The 16,905-nt window shown below is 37.9% G+C and overlaps 1 protein-coding gene across 13 annotated transcripts in view; it reads left to right on the top strand.

Moving 5' to 3' along the window:
• The window catches only part of LOC113091649 (myocyte-specific enhancer factor 2A-like), a 97,501-nt gene that overhangs the window by 15,919 nt on the left and 64,677 nt on the right, over window positions 1–16,905 (top strand). The gene's annotated exons all lie outside the window — the stretch shown is intronic.

Below are 16,905 nucleotides of genomic sequence, written 5' to 3'. Positions count from 1 at the left end.
TCTCACAGGTCAGGCAGAGGAAATCATTTGTTGTCTGCTGTGACAGCTGGAGTTCTAAAGTGAGGATTTTTTGTTGTATTTGGCTGCTGAGATTACCTTAGGTATCGCACTATTATCACACTATGTTTTTATATGTCTTTAAGATTGCATAGTAATAGCATGCTAACAGCAGGCTTTGTTTAAATTATTAGATGATTTGTAGTAAAAGTGGCATCTTTAAATCCATTCCCTGTAAAGCACATCTGTACTCTAAGTAGGCAGCTCACAAGATTTTGGAAAGCAGTCACAGTATTGTGAGTGATTTGTCTGTGCAGGCGAGGTTTCTTTGAGTTGTGTGTGCTTTATGCATTAATGCACAGCATCTTTAATACTCACGCGCCACTGTTCCCTGAGGAGAAAATCTCAATTCATCTCTACTGTTTATCATTTCTGAGCTGAGATCTGCGCAACATCAAAAGACCGCCATGCCAGTTAACACTGCTCACAGGGTGGCTCTGGGCAAAATGGGGGGTAGTTCTGAGGGTGGGCAGACACTTTGTGCATCAGTGGGGGATTAGTTATCTCTGGTGATGACTCTCTTTCTCTCTGTGATGATAGACAGTCATGCAAAGAGAGCCAGGAACACATGCCATCACTTCATACAACAAGTCCAGAAGAATGCTTTCATGCAAACATCTAGAGATCACACCGACTTTGTGTGTGTGTGTGTGTGTGTGTGTGTGTGTGTATCAAGCTGTTAGTGTGTGAGAGAACAAAAGGAAAGTCAGAATAAATCTTTGAAAAATTCATGCACTTGAAATGAATCACAGTAAGCATAAGTTCCATTTATCGACAGATTCATTAAAATAAAAAATAAAATAAAAAAAAACTTAAAAGACAAAGTTTTAGTGCCAAAGTTTGACCTGTGAACTCCTGCTGTAATTTTACACTCTGTGACCTTTTACAAAAGAATAAGTATAGTCAAAGAGCACATTGAAATACATTTTAATAATGCATAATCTTGAGAGACTCGACAAAGTGGGGAGTAAGAAAAATCCAATGCTGACTTTTGTGTCAGGACATTCTGTCGGCATACTGACATACTGTCGTAATGGATTTTGGTGATGACATTATTTTCAAGACAAGCTCGCAGTTCTTTCTTTTTGATTTCTCTTGTGATGGAGATGTTTAGTGAGCTGGTGTGGATACGATGTCAAAGACGATCACACATCAATCAAAGACCCTGATATTTTGGTTGGTAAGCTTTAAGTTACCTACTTAAAGAAAAAGATTTGAATGAGTAACTGATTTTGCTGCTGTGATGTGACACATTACGGAGTAAAATAATGTTTACTGAGGAAAAAAATAAGAGCATGACTTAATTATGCATCAGAAATTGATTGTATCATAAAAAGTGGGCTTCCAGAATTGATTGTCCATTTCCACCAATGTTTGCTTAAAATAGTATTTTAAAAACATACTGTTTTAATAAATGTCCAATCTCAGTGATTCTTCAAAGCAAATTACTGTAAAGAAATGATTGTGTTTTCACACACACACACACACACACCCACACACACACACATATATATATATATTTTATCGAAATGTAATAACTTGCTTCGCTTTTGAAATTACTTTACTTTTCTGATGCTTTGACTAAGGTCACTTGGGTGAAAAAACATAACAGAAAATTATGAAAAGAGAATGATAAAAAAGAAGAAAAAAAGATAATTTCCCTCTGAAATTGTTTTAATTTGAAAATGTCACATAATGGAAGCTAAATGTGTCTCTGCTATTTTGTTGTCTTTACTGTAGATCACGCTAAAATCTCTCGTCTCATTTGAGCTGGAAATTGTCAGATATAAATGTTGAACACAGTGTGTTTCAAATATTCAGTTGTTTAGTTGATACCCTTTTAAAGACTTCTGCACTAAACTGATGGCATGGAGTTCCATCACTTTTATTATAAACTCCAAAAACCCAGATCCCAATCACAATTAACATGAGCAAACGTTCACCTACCCAGCACAGTGGTCTCCCCAAATGGAATGGATCGAAATATTCGGAGAGGGTCATCGCTTTATCCTTGAGAAACTGAGAATCCATTCATCTGCTCGGCTTGGAAACCTGACTGACGCAAATGGATCACTGGGAATATGAGTGTCCCAGCAGTAATTATGTTACAACGCTGCTACCGCACACGACCAGAGGGTAGGGGGGTGGGCGGTGGTGAAGAGAATAGTGATACTTCTCTTGTTTCATTACAAGTTTTTTTTTCCCCCTCTTTTGTCCTTTTCTTATTGCTTGTCATATTCACACACACACACACACACACAACACACACACAGACAGTGCACAACGAGTGCCTGCTTTAAATCAGTCATGACATTTACCATGTGCTGAAGAGTGAACTTCACAGTAGCATGTCACACCTAACAACTGTGCAATCAAAGGGTAGTTTTAAGTGAGGCTAGTTGCACTATTTCTTGTTGCTCTTTTCTGCTTCTGACTTTCTACAATTACAGATGTCTTTGTCATTTTTTTCTGTGGAACATTTAGCGAGAGCTAAAAGAAAATGATGTAATGGTTGATCAAGGAGGGGACAGCGGTGGGAACAAGAGCCATATTGAAGTTTTCTCCATGGCTTTTTCAGCACGGCCCCCAAGGCATCTTCTTAGTCAAAGTCACCTTGTGTAGTCCGCCCCACTCCCAGCTCTCGACCTTGCTAAAATCCTTGATTGATTGCGGGCACGTCTAGTTTTAAACGCTCTGCATTCTTTCACTGTGAATGTAGCTTGTTTGTATTGGTTTTAGAATTTGAAGTAATAGACATTCTATTCGTGAAAATAGCATGGTTTCTAGTGTATTTTTATTAGAATTTTGCAATATTGGTTGAAAAATGTGATATTTTTACCCAGATATTCGCCCTGATTTACTGTCTGGAGAAGTTGACACTGGTTGCCGAAAGTCAGAGCCATTCTGCAGAATCTTAGTTGACAGATTTAGTATGAAATCGCTTGGTTTATGATGGTCACAGACTCTATTTTTTGGCTTCAGGCTATTAATCTGTCCAGTCAGAGAATAGCAAACATTTCATATTCTGATCCAGTTTTAGAAGACAAATTGTTTTCATAGTTTCTTTGTGAGTTTGTTGTGATCTGAGCGACTTTAAAGTCAGTAGTGTATGATGCCTAGTGTTTTATAATCTGTTGAGATTTTGTCTTGAAGTCATGTAGTGTATTCCAGCCTGAAAATGTGACCAACTTTTCCAGCTTGCATAAAAAAATTAATTTTCATTTATCCATCCACTCTTCAAACTGCTTGACATATATTGGGTGACAGTAAATGTTCTATTAATTTATTATTTAATTATTTTATTTATGTGTGTATTATTATATATATATAATATATATAGTATAATTTATATATATATATTTTTTATAGATTATAAATGAAGTAATTGATGACATTTAATAAAAGACAAAGATCTCAGATGAACTAACACCTGAGAAGAGATGATGCCATTTCCCTTAGAAGACCTCAGATGATGCCAACCCTCATACAACATGCAAAACTTTAACTTTTTGCATTGTGAAAAGCGCTATACAAATAAACTTTATTTAATTGATAAAAGAGCCTCCGTGGCTATACTTTTAGTTTCTAATTTGCTGTTTTAATTGCAAATTTTTTTCAATAAATGTAGATGCATTAAATCCACAAAATTGCATAGAAACAGATTAAGGAAGTTAAAAGGCAGCAACAAAGCAAACAAAAGTTATTCAGTTGAAAAATAATTGACATTTTGAGTTGACATGGATGATATTGACTGACACTTACCTATAAATGCCTCTTCACATTTTAAGAATAGAAAGGGACCTGATTAATCATGCATTTTGGGAATTTTTCTCTCTTTTTACCATATACTGTTATTACTGCTGTTCAAGCCTGGGAGAGTTTAGATGTGGTGATGGCATTCTGGAGGTGAGAAGTGGCTTCCACTCACTCACCTCCCTGCCTCTGACACCGAGCTTCCTGTGTTATAGTTATACACGGTCTGGGCAGAAATTCGTCTCGGCTAGCATTGATCCTGACAGGGAGTATAGCGGGTTCAGAGGAGATTTGTTGAATGAAGTATGTCGTTATTAGCAGAGATTAAGCATCCGATGACTGTCTGCTCAGCAGTATCAGAGCTGCTCATCAAACAAACACTATAGGAACATCTATCTATCTCTTAAATCAAAAAAAGAAAAAAAAGAGGTCCTTTAAACTAACTAAATTCAATTATGGATAGTGGTTCTACACAACCAAATAGTTTTTTATTATCTTTGCAAACTCTACAACACGTTTGAATAAGGAAGAAACTATGTGAAATAGTAATGTCCAATCAAAACAACTTATTCACACCCCTGTAACTTGAACTGGATATGTTTAGTGAACATGTTTTGGTTCATTAAAAAGTGGTCAAATGTTTTTCACTCTATCAACATAAGGATGTTTGTTTCAAACAACTCCTTTAAATTATGGACAGTGGTTCCATCCAATTAGTTTAAGTTACTTTAACAAAATACTTTTAATATAAAGTTGCTCCCTTCAACAAAGCATTTTGTGTGTGTGTGTGTGTGTGATTGTCTTGTAATGAGTCATAAAAGACAAGATATCACAAATGATCAGTGTATTTGTTAAACAAGTGCAATAAATACAGTTACACACAGTTAAATAGACCATATTAAAAAACTGCACAAAATAGCAGAAATATTAAACTACTGTCATTTCCTAATTGCCATTTAAAGGTAACTAATCATACCTTATTCCAGGAACAGGAACTGGCTCCAGAAATAGCTTCTGCTGTACTTCAGATGTGTACCTGAGATCAGGATGGTTACTCAAGTTCAGTCTTAATATCAGTCCCAGAGACATGGTTTTATATAGGGTATACTGCTAAGGTCCTGAAAACTGTATCTTCCAGCACTCCAACATCTGCAGGCCTGTCTTCAATGTCTGCACCTTCAAATCATATAGCATACAGTATATTCCCATTAGTCTTCTGGATCACCTCCTGAGTGCTGGCTATGTTTGTATCCTAGAGAGGATATTTAAAAGGATGGAGTACTCTTAAATTCTTGTGTAACTTTACCATAGCATTTATGATCCTTAAAAAACAAAAAGTTCTCTAGGACTACTAGGATTTTCATTTAGGTACTTCAATGCCATTAGTCTAAAGATGTATACATCAACATTAATTAATTTTAGCCTTTACATAGAGGCGTTCGATAGGACGTTTTTTGATCATGGATGATCTGCTTTTTGCTACAGCGCACACTCTATCTATCAGCAGCAGTTCTGGCTCATCTGTCTCAAGATACTGCATAACGACATACATTCACATCAGTGTTAACTCAGCGGTAGAGTTACTCCAGAGAACATGTCACTTATTTGCAGTCACAAACGTACATTATTTGCATCTGCTATAAAGCCTTGCCAGTTAAAGTTTAATTCACATGCTGTTCTGACGTGCGCTTTCTCTGAGCATGTACCTGAAATGTGTACACTAAAAACCTTGTCAAACAGTGCCTGATTACTGAACAGAGTTATCTTTTTGCTGAACACAAAATAATAGATTTTGAAGAATGTGGGTAACCAGTTGGTGGTCCACACTGAATTTGATAGTAGGAAAAAAAAATACTATGGAAGTCGCTGTTCAGAAACTGTTTACTTATTTACATTTTTCAACATATAAAATAAAAATATAAAATATAAAAATACAACTTTTTTTGGGGTGAATTATCAACACCAAGACACAAAGAGAAAAATCACACACTACTCTTGATTATAAACCTTAAAGGTATACTTTACCCAAAAAATAACATTTTGTCATTAATCACTTCCCCCCCATGTCATTTCAAACCCTTAAAGCTTTGTTCGTCTTCTGAACACAATTTTAAATATTTTGGATGAAAACCAGGAGACTTGTGACTGTCCCATAGACTGCCAAGTAAATTACACTGTCAAGGTCCAGAAAAGTACATCATCAGAATAGTACATCTGCCATCAGTGGTTCAACCACTGAACGTTATGAAGCGACGAGAATACTTTTTGTAGGTAAAAAAAGAAACAATAAAGACAATTCAACAATTTGAATTAGGGCTGGGCGATATGGCTTAAAAAAAAAATCTCCGATTTTTTTCACACCAAACCCGATTTACGATTTTAATCTTTTTTTTTTTTCTATTTAAAAACAAACTACAACCAACAAAGAAATTGCTCAAAACAAATGTACTCTTTATTTTGTTTTCGCTTATGCAGTTTAATCTAAATTTCCCCTTTCTGTGACTTACAGTGACACAATCTTCAAAATAAATTAAAATATAAATAAAAAATAAAATTGTGTGTCCCTCATTGATAAAACACTTTTGGCTAAATTAATGTAACAAAAATGACAAAATTAGATATATTATAAAAATACATACTTGTCACAGTGGTATTCATAAAGTGCAAACAAAACTGTCATGTTGTCTGTGTGCGGCTGTAAGGAAAGCAGGGGGAGGGCGAGCCCACTCTGAACTACGGAAGCCTAATGGGCCTTTCACACAGGATGCGGTATTCGCGGCCCTTGTCGCTGGGTTCAGCGTTGCCCTTCAGATACAACGCGATTTGTGCTGCGCTATGGCGTAGGCGGAGTTTTAACCCTCTCAGGCTCAAATTAAGTTTTAGTAACAAGTTTTTAGTACTCCAGATACATAAAATAAGGTAGTTAGTTTTTAACTGTTGCAAATCAGCAACGCCTGCCTTGAGAGGGTTAAAAACTTTTAGCGGGAGCTCTTTTATAGTCTGTTGTTCCTCCTTTCGGTCAGCAGCAAACATATATCTGTCCCGTTGTAAGAAATGAGCGATAGCGCTAGTCCTGCTGATGAGAATTAAGAGAGAAGCAAGGAAGAAGAGGCTGTGGGTACGACCTCAAACTTGTATCGTACAGCTCAGAAAATTCTGACACACACAGTACTAGCCATTAATCCATTTTGATTTCCGTGCTTGTTTGGATCCCCCAATTCTATTGGTCGCGCTGGTAATCGTCACAGAGCACAGCGGCAAAAGTTTAACTATTTTGAACTTTGACTGCGGCATGCGCGCAAGCACACAAATGATGCGCAACACTGCGCTTTGGTCGACGCAGCAACAACACGTCCTTGCGCGGCGCAAGCCATGGAGATGAATGGGTTTGATAGCGCAGCGGCGAGCATACCGCGTCCTGTGTGTAAGGCCCATAAGGGGAGAGCCGCTGGTGGAAGTTAAAGAGAAAACCGATTTTCATTAAAAACAAATCGCCCTTAATGTCAAATTCGAGTTAATCGATAAAATCGATTTATCGCCCAGCCCTAATTTGAAAAGAAAACACTAAAAGCATCCCAAAACAGACACCATGCACCAAATGCGTCATCTTCATCAAATGTGTTGGAAATCCTCATATCCAGTTTTTGAATGGCGAAATTAACTATGTTATTTTAATGAGTGATAAATAAGTAAAGTTGAAATGTAAACAGTTTGGGCCCTATCATACACCCAGTGCAATACGAGTCAAGGCGCAGCGCAAGTGTGTTTGCTAGTTTCAGTCCAGCGCTGTTCGCATTTTCCCGTCCAGCGCCACGTTGTTTAATTAGCAGATGCATTCACACCCATTTGTGTGCCCATGGGCATGCTGGTCTAAAAAAGAGGTGTGTTCAGGTGCATTTCTGGCCCATTGCTATTTTAAGGAGCTGAAAATTGATTGCTATAGACCAACTCAAACCTAGTCTAAAGTCAATGGCGCAATAATTTTTTGTTATTTAAAGAGCACGTTGGTAGAAAATGCGCCACTGGGCGGGTCCACAGTGTGCATTGACTTTGCTTATTACACAAAGGGATACGCATTACACAAACATGCCAAATATTAAAAACAAAAGGATTACAGTGTAAAAGAATATTATTGTGTAGGCTACATATAAAAATGTAATGATGGATAGTCATAGCGTGTATTAGAATTAGGCTACCTATTTGCAATTCAGTCTGTTACTACTTATAATGATGAATGAAATTCTACTTCATCGTTTGGATGAAGCTTTGGTCAATTCCTGCTTGTCCCGTAGATGACCTGCTCGCGTGCTTTAACTTTGTGCACGAGCAGATCGGTTTCTTCGCTTGAGAAGTGTTCAGCTTTTCCGCCAACAAATTCCATCATGTAAATATCAATCCGCCGTGGCGCGAGCACATCTCGCACTTAAAGGGAATGGGAGATGACACTCTGATTGGTTTATTGAACGTTACGCCCATTACTCATTAAGAGAATAGGTACAACCCATTCCAGAAATGCGCCCCGGTGCATGGATTGTTTTTCCATCGTTAAAATAGCAAAAGTGGATTTTGGACATGCCCTGAGTGCACCTGCGCCGTGCGCTTTACACTTTGCATTTAGATCATTAAAACAGGGCCCTTTAAGTTAATTAAGCACAATACTATGGAATTTTGTTGGAAAATTAAATATATATTTGTAGTTTTAACAAAATATTTGAGCAAAATGACCAGTGCCACAAAATTTTTCTCAAAAATTATCTCACAGAGTATCTAATGCCTAATGACACAAGTCCAGGCTTAGAACATCGGTGGATGGTTTGAATGGAATGGAGGGGGTTGCAATACCAATGGCTCAAGTTATGTGTCATCTTGTTTCCTTGGGAATACATTTTTATGGTTACACAGGTTTTTCTAAATATCCCAGTGTTTGGGTCAACCAAGGAAAGACACAGTCTCGCGACACATACATAGGAACCTGGAGCTTTAGGGACTTGTCTTTAGATCATATTTTACAAATAGTATTGTATAAAGTGCTCTTAAGGAAATCTTCACCTCCTCTTTCATTTTCCACTGTGTGAAATGAAACTTATTTTTAATCACATCCTTCCTTTTTGTGCAAACAGCAAGTTTCCAGATTTAACCATGACATCAGCTTTGAATTACAACAACGAGTTTAGAATTAGAAGAGATCATTCAGTGACTTCAGCATGCAAATGTGGCCTCCCAGTTTTTATTGTGTGCCAATATATCGCAAAATCTATCGGATTGATCCAGTTACACCTCTGAAACCATGTGAGATTTTATTCAGGATCATTTAGTTTTTCTCCTCCATCATTATCCACACACTGTCCCCTATTCTTTTATTGTGTTCTCTTATTATATTTTGCATAATGAAATGCTAAAATATAAATGTAGAAAATCTCTTGTAAGATTCCTCATATTTCAGTCTCCCCTCCAGGGCTCTTTTTTTTGTTGACGTACATATGTACCATTTTCCTGAATCACTGCTCATATCCTGATCATCTCAACTAGAGAAGAATGTGTTTCACCCTCATTTGTCCTGCCGCGTAACATCACCTTAAGCCATGTTTTAAAAATGAAGTTAACATGGTGTGAAAAGTTCGTTATGAGTGAGCGCGCGCAGCGTTATTCCATCTGCGCTCACTCACACTCCTTCTCCGAGCCTCATTTTCACTCATTTCTTCACGCACACCCCTTTGCTGGATCTTATTAATTATATCTCATTAGTTGCCTTGGAAACAGAGGTGAGGGAATGTAGAGAGAGGAAACTGAGAGACTTAACAAGGGAAAGAATGAGAAGATGAGAGCCACAAAGAAAGGAAGCAAGGAAGAAAGACAGCAGAGAGAAAGTGTAGGGTGGAAGAAAGGAAAGTGATGTTGTCAGATTAGCATCGGGAGACATTAAAAACGACAAAGCTGCCGGGGCCGGATGCTTTACCATGGACTGCTGGAGAGGAAGATAAGCACATGTTCACAAAGGCAGACACCAGCAACCCTCCTCCCCATCCAGGCCAGGGCCGCCACATCTGCAGGTACACAGCCACCTCTTAGAGGCCGGAGAACAAAAGCCCAGGCTCTCCACCCTCCCCTTTTTCCTTGTGCTCTTATATCAGTGTGTCAGTCCAAATGAATCCTAAAAGTCTTTTTGCAAAAGTCCCACTAGACCTGCAACTGCAAGGCCACACTAAATAGAGGCAACTCAATCAATTTATGTTAGGAATCTGCTGATTGTTTGTGGTTGGTCAGTGTGGTCATTTATATTTCAAAGTTCTACATGGTATACTGCAGATCTGTCCCATTTAATGGCTTCATCCTTCTTTGGTGTGTTAGCGAATGGTGATTCATCGTTATGTAAGCTGGGAAGGTTTGAGCTTCTTATCAGTGGAGGCCAAAAAAAGGGAAGCCTGGTGTTGCTTGTTTAAAAAAAAAAACATTGAATGAAAAGAATAGAATGTGAGCGATAGCACGGAAGAGCGTGCTGGGGTCGCCTGTGAAATGGCCATGGTTGTAAACATAATAAACATGGTGGGAGAATACACAGGAGATGGACTTGTGTAGTTGTTTAGTCTCCTACAGACAGGAAGATAACAAGGGGAAGGATCAGAGCAGATGCTTGTCCCAATGGCTCCTTTTTCCCCCTTTCTTCTCTCTCTACCGCTGCCTTTTGCTTTCTCTTTCCCACCCTGTCTAGCTCTTTTACCAATGTCTCTGGCTAGCTGCTATTGGTCATCTGAAGAGTTGTGAAAAACAGGAAGTTGCGGAGCAGGATGTAGGGAGAGCGCTCTGCCCATGGCTTGTTCTGGGATGTTGAGCTTTCAGGGAGCCTGTGCACAGGAAACGGCGTTGTCAAAATGGTGCCCGAGGTACTGGACACGTAGAAAAATTAAGTAGTGACCCTCTCTTCTTTTTCAAGTGTTTTCACTAGGTTTTACTTTACACCACTGAAGTAAGGTAGGGAAGATTTTTTTCTATTGATATTGCAATTACATTGCCAAAAGCCGTTCACCTGTTAGTAGTTCGGTTTACTCGTTGAGTATGTACAGCTGGTAAAATAAGTTTTGAACACGTCAACATTTTTCTTAGTATATATATTTCTAAAGTTGCTGTTGACTTGAAATTTTCACCAGATGTCAGTAACAACCCAAATAATCCATACATACAAAGAAAACAAAACAAATAAGATCAGAAATTAAGTTATATGTAATAAAATGGAATGACACAGAGAAAAATTTTATATATATATATATATATATATATGTATTTTATAAAAAAAAATTGTTATTTTAATGAAACCCATTTTCATTTTAACACATTAAAAATAATGCAATTAACAGAGGGGCGGGGCTAGGTTTTAACACCCCACTCACAACTGCTGCCTTTATCAGATTTTTCTCTTGACAAGAAGTGCATTTATTCAGTCGCAGAACGACTGGTAATGGGAGACATTTCAGACGCATGCTCCACTTCACTCCAGCGCCAGGCAGGAGTCAAAACGAGTGTGGATACGGTACTGTGCTAGCAGCTCGTGCTCTTCAAATGCATGCAGAAAGGCACCAGTGCACGCTGTAGCCTGTATCATTCATATCAAAGTGGAAAATAAACTATGTGCATGCAATATCGTGGTCAATTACTGCAAGTCATGAAGTTACCAAAGAGGTGATTTAAGCTGCCTTTAAACTGTGTATGCATGTAATATATTTTATGAGTCACATTTAATAACATGTCTCTGAAATGGTTTTCAAAACTGTCCTGGAGCAACCCAGCACTCATCTAGCACACCCGATTTAACTCGTCAGCCTTTAAGACTTGAAGTGGTTCAGAAAATATCATTTAAAATATAAAAGTATATTTGAAAAACTTTAATGTTAGGTGAGATTAATCATGATTAATTTTAGATGTGTGGTTAAAATGTGTGGTCAATTAGTAAAAAATGTAATCGATTGACAGCATTAATATAATGTATATATGTTTGCTCTATTTAAGTTTTTCTTTTTTTTTTTCTTTTTTTTTTTACCAGTTTAAATGTAAAATAAAAAAAGAATTCAAAATTAGCCATTATGAAAGAGTTTTGTTTTTTTGTAATAATAATAATAATAATAAAAACTTTATTTTATTTTAAATATCAGTTAAAAAAATCCTTGTTGTAGTACTTTATACATTTCAATACTTTTCATACTTATAATTTAATGTGTAAACTCATTTTCTTCAATGGAAAACACTTTCACACTTGTTGAGTTCTATAAATATACAGTACGTGGAAGTTAATTTGTAGCCCGTAGTCACTCATATTCTTGATATGTTTTCAATATAGCTCAGGAAACCGCAGTTTATACAGTTAAGGGATTAGAGGAGCACTCTCCAAAATGATAGGTTTGTGTAAAAGTGAGGTAGTAAAGGTTTGGCGGGCAGATGAGGGAACGCTGTGTATATGTGTGTGGTAATTACAGTGGGAGTAGGACATGTTTTATTGAGTGTGAAAAGGCCTGACCCCAGTACCAGCCCTCCCACTCTCACATTGGCACGTTCTGAAGGGAGAGAGTGCGAGAGGCCTATCACTAACACACGCTCACACCCACTCCCACTCACACACGCACAAACAGCACAATCATTTAAATTTATATAGACCCTCTCATCATGGGATCATCTCAGTTACAATACACAATCCTCCCGAGCAGTATGAAGGACATGGGAGTTAACTTGTTTATAAGACAAGGGAGCATCGGCATGTCAGGTGGGGCCTCTCCTCACATCTCGAGCAGTGTGAGATAAATGCATAACTCATAACTCACATGCAAACCAAACCTATATTACGTTAACCCAAGAGAATTTTGTCCCCTGTTTCAGTATGTGTGAGTGTGTTTGCACTGCATGTGCACCTGTGTTCGTTGGTGAGCAAGTGAACGACTCATGTGTAGCGAGGTCAGGGTCAGCTCAGTGAGCACATGGACATGTCTCACTAGAGATCGGCTTTGCTGTGCACATTCTGTGGGTCATGTACCCCTATTGATTTTCATGTCAGGCCCCGGCAGTTGCTCCTATAGAGACATATTCCCTGCTTATTGATCATAGTGACTGCAAATGTTCTGTAAGCAGCTTTCAAAACTGCTGGACTGGATTAAATCAAAGAAAAACTTTTGACCAGGTGCACCGTGTCAATGCATTTTTTTTTTTTTTTGCAAATATATTACAGCATGCTTTTCTCAAGAAATGTACTGTTGCCACAAATTACATCACATGTCAGTTATCTTAATGTTCACTTAGTTTTACATTCTCTGCCGACTGCCATTCATTTTTGGCTTGATAGTATACAGTGAAAGAGTGTGTAATATTCAGGAGAGCTGATGTAATCGGCAGTGGTTTCGGACTGCTGGCTCTGCTTCCCGTGTCATGGAACTGTTAGTGGATCCCACCCACAGCTAGCGAGCCCCACTGCTTCCACCGTACATTTCGATAAACTCAGCTTTTGAATTCAACTGTGAGGTCACTACATACCGTATCTTCTCTGATGATCTGAGGTTAACAGTGATAAACCACACTGAACACAATCACAAAAAATGCAATTTCATGTACGTTTCTTGTCATCTTTAATGTGTATGCACTGATATCTATCTAAGCAGTAATGACAAACCGAAAAATTAGGTCACACTTAATTAAAGGTCCCTCGTTATTTACAAACCATCGACTATGACTTTTGCCTTAATAAACTCATAATTTGCCACTTATTAATAGTTAGTAAGGTAGTTGTTATGTTTAGGTATTGGGTAAGATTAGGGATGTAGAATATGTGTTTTATAAACACTAATAAACAGCCAATAAGTTAATAATATGCATGCTAATAGGCAACTAGTTAATATTGAGAATTGGTTCCGATAAATTCACATATTAATAAATTATTTTGTCTAAATGAATTCTTTTTAGATATGCTTAATAGTAGCCTATTTAACTTCATTACTAAATTATGTGTTTGTGTTTTTCTGTGCAACACAAAATATATTTAAAATGTGTATTAATACAGTGGCAATTGTTGTTTAAATCCCATATATATATATATATATATATATATATATATATATATATATATATATATATATATATATATATATATATATATATATATATATATATATATATATATATATATATATTGTGTGTGTTCTGTAAAATAATTTAAGAATTTTCATTTTCAGGCAAACTAGCAGTTGGAAAGTGATGTAAGAGTAAAACAGTTTTTTTTTCTGGCTGTCTGAAGGGGCTTGAACACAAGACTCAACTTGAGCTGTAATACACTCTACAGGACCAGATTAATTATAGGGAATAAAGGTGAAGTGAGGGATGAGAAGGGATGCCAGAAGCGCTGTCATTGGAATGAGGTTTAAGCAGCCATTTATATATCATTAGCATTGTGATTGACATCGTTAAATGATCATGCTCTTGGTACATTTTTCTTCATAGAGAAATTCCCTATTTGTCATGAAAGCTAGAATCTGTAAGGCTGGTTGGAGGAGTGATTACTTACATGTGCACATTCCCGCTTTCTGTAAACGTGTTAGACAAACATTGTTTCTATCAGATACACTCACAAAGCTCCCTTCAGTTAAACATGACTGTAGCAGATAAACCATGTACAATATATCATCAACACAGTCCGCACAGCGAGATAATTGGAGAACAAGTGTACACCAGACTGTTTGCATCCCTTTTTAATGTTTTAAACGCGTCTAGATACATTGTTGCACCCAGATCTAACGATCATGGCTTTGATAAAAATATTAAGCATTATTTTTCAGCAGTTTTCATTTTGAAGTATAATGAAGTATAAATGTTAATTAATCCATTTCTGATCAAATAAATGCGCCATTGGTGTACATAAGATACTTCTTTCAAAAACGAAAAAAAAAAAAAAAAAAATTTACCAACCTCAATTTTTTAACTGTAATATATTTGACATTTTCGTAATTCTGTCTATAATTAATTTCAGTTAATTCTATAATTGTGCACGTTCTGTAATTTTACATTAAAATTATAGTCTAAACAAATGTCTAGGCTCATGGACAACCTGAATGAAACCAGGCCTTATGATACAGGGCCAAATGACAAATCCATTCCACTGTATCTCCGTACAAGACACTACCACTCCACCAGTGTGCCAGAATGTCTCAGAGAAATAAACAGAGACTCACCATCAACAAAACAGACTCGTGCGGTAATAGAGTCCCGTTCTGGCGTGCGCTACTCAAGTCATTCAGAGCTTCACCCAACCTGCCGTAGCTTGTCTATGTCTGTTAAGTTGACAGAAATGTCATGACACAATGCATTACGCTTCTGGACCCACAGTCTCTGAGACGAGCATGACAGCTCACAAATACGATTTAGAGCTACAAGCCTGGATACATGTAATTATGTTGTGCTGTGTTTGGATAAGCAGAACAGCATTGTTACGCACACAACAAACACAGATAAAGCCCTCAACTTCAAACCGTGTACATTTTCAATCAAGGAGCTCGTAAGGTTCGGATGGTTAATCCAAATGTTTCCATTTCAGTATGACTGATTAAAAAGTGAACAAATAAACCATTTGGTTTTAATCTCCCAAGTTTAAAGATGTTCATCGACAGTGAATAGAATATGATGCATTTGCAGTCAATCCAGCATATAGTTTCAGCCCAACACACATCACCCCCACTCCCCAAAACTCCCATTGTTGTAGTTTTTTTTAGTAGACGCATTTCCTTCATGAAGTTTTTTCAGTATTGAAAATGAGAAAAATTCTTTATTGATTAAAAAAAAAAAATTGCATATTTGATTGATTTCTGAAGGATCATGTGACACTGAGACTGGAGTAGTGGCTGCTGAAAGTTCAATAAATTACATTTTAAAATATACTGAAATATGAGCCAGTAAGTTATTTTAAATTGTAAACAAATTTTCTGAATTAAAAACACAAAAACAAATTGTGAATGATAGGGTATATCTTTAAAGTGAAATGATTAAATTAATAATAGTAATGAAGAATCCCTCTGTCAATCCGCTCTGCATTCTTTCAGCCTAACTCAGATCACCCTGGAAAAACGTCCATTGTTGTAGGATTTCTAAACACATTTCCATCGTGAAAGTTTGAATATTCCCAGCACTCAAAGCAAACAATGTGCCCATGTCTGTTTTTCCTTCCTGCTGGGGGACATGGTGACTGAGAAAGAACAGTGTTGGACTCAGAGGCCTGGCGTGATGCAGTATAGGGAAATGTCTGATTTTGCCTGCCTGTTGTCAGAGTTTCCTTCTGTGGACAGACAGCGTGATCTCACTCCTAATAGAGACCTGCAGACACCTAAACACCCGTTTCTGTTCAGCCTGTAATTATAGTGTTTATTTCCTGTGGGTCACTCACAGCCTCCTGGTCATCAACTTCCACATCTTTTTGCTGGCATCATGTGGCTACAAAGCGCGTGGCGCTCTTTCGGCCTCTCCGGAGGAGAGAGTTTCTGCCCTCCCTCAGCGTCTCTCAGATGTGAGATGTGGTTACATAGGCATTTTCTATTTACGTGTTCATCAGTGTCCATGCTGGACGGAGATGATGAATGCTTCCTCTGAGAGATGGCCGGCTCTTTGTGGGCAGGTTAGCAAGGGGAGACAGGGAAAGAAGTGGGAGAGAGGGCGACTCGTGTGCTCCCCGGGGGCAAACTGTGCTCTGAACCTTCTTGACTTGGCTTCCACGCTTTCTCTCATGTGTGAATTGCCTCATCTGGCCCAGAGGATTTAAACTAATGTCAGCCCGAGACTTGGTGCACTCTTAATCATCTTAGGAGCGAGAGCTGGCAGCAGCCGGGGTTATGAGAGGGAGAATGAGGCCTGCTTGCTGTCTCCTGAGACGCTGTGCAGAGCCAGGGTGTGTGTGCTTGTGTCCCAGGCTGTGTCAGAGAGAGATGCAGACAGAGAGATACGTGGGAAGGAGGCAAACGAGTAAAGAAAACAGGACGAGACGACCAAAGAGACTTTATGCACCATGTGCATTCTGAAACCAGACTGATGACTTTATGACCTGCTTATTGGTGTCATATTGTCTTATCTGCTAAGGCTTGC

The sequence above is a fragment of the Carassius auratus genome, unplaced genomic scaffold (assembly GCF_003368295.1).
Source record: "Carassius auratus strain Wakin unplaced genomic scaffold, ASM336829v1 scaf_tig00214259, whole genome shotgun sequence".
Taxonomy (NCBI): domain Eukaryota; kingdom Metazoa; phylum Chordata; class Actinopteri; order Cypriniformes; family Cyprinidae; genus Carassius; species Carassius auratus.
The sequence above is the reverse complement of the archived record's forward strand: the minus strand, read 5'-3'. Positions and strand labels throughout refer to the sequence as shown.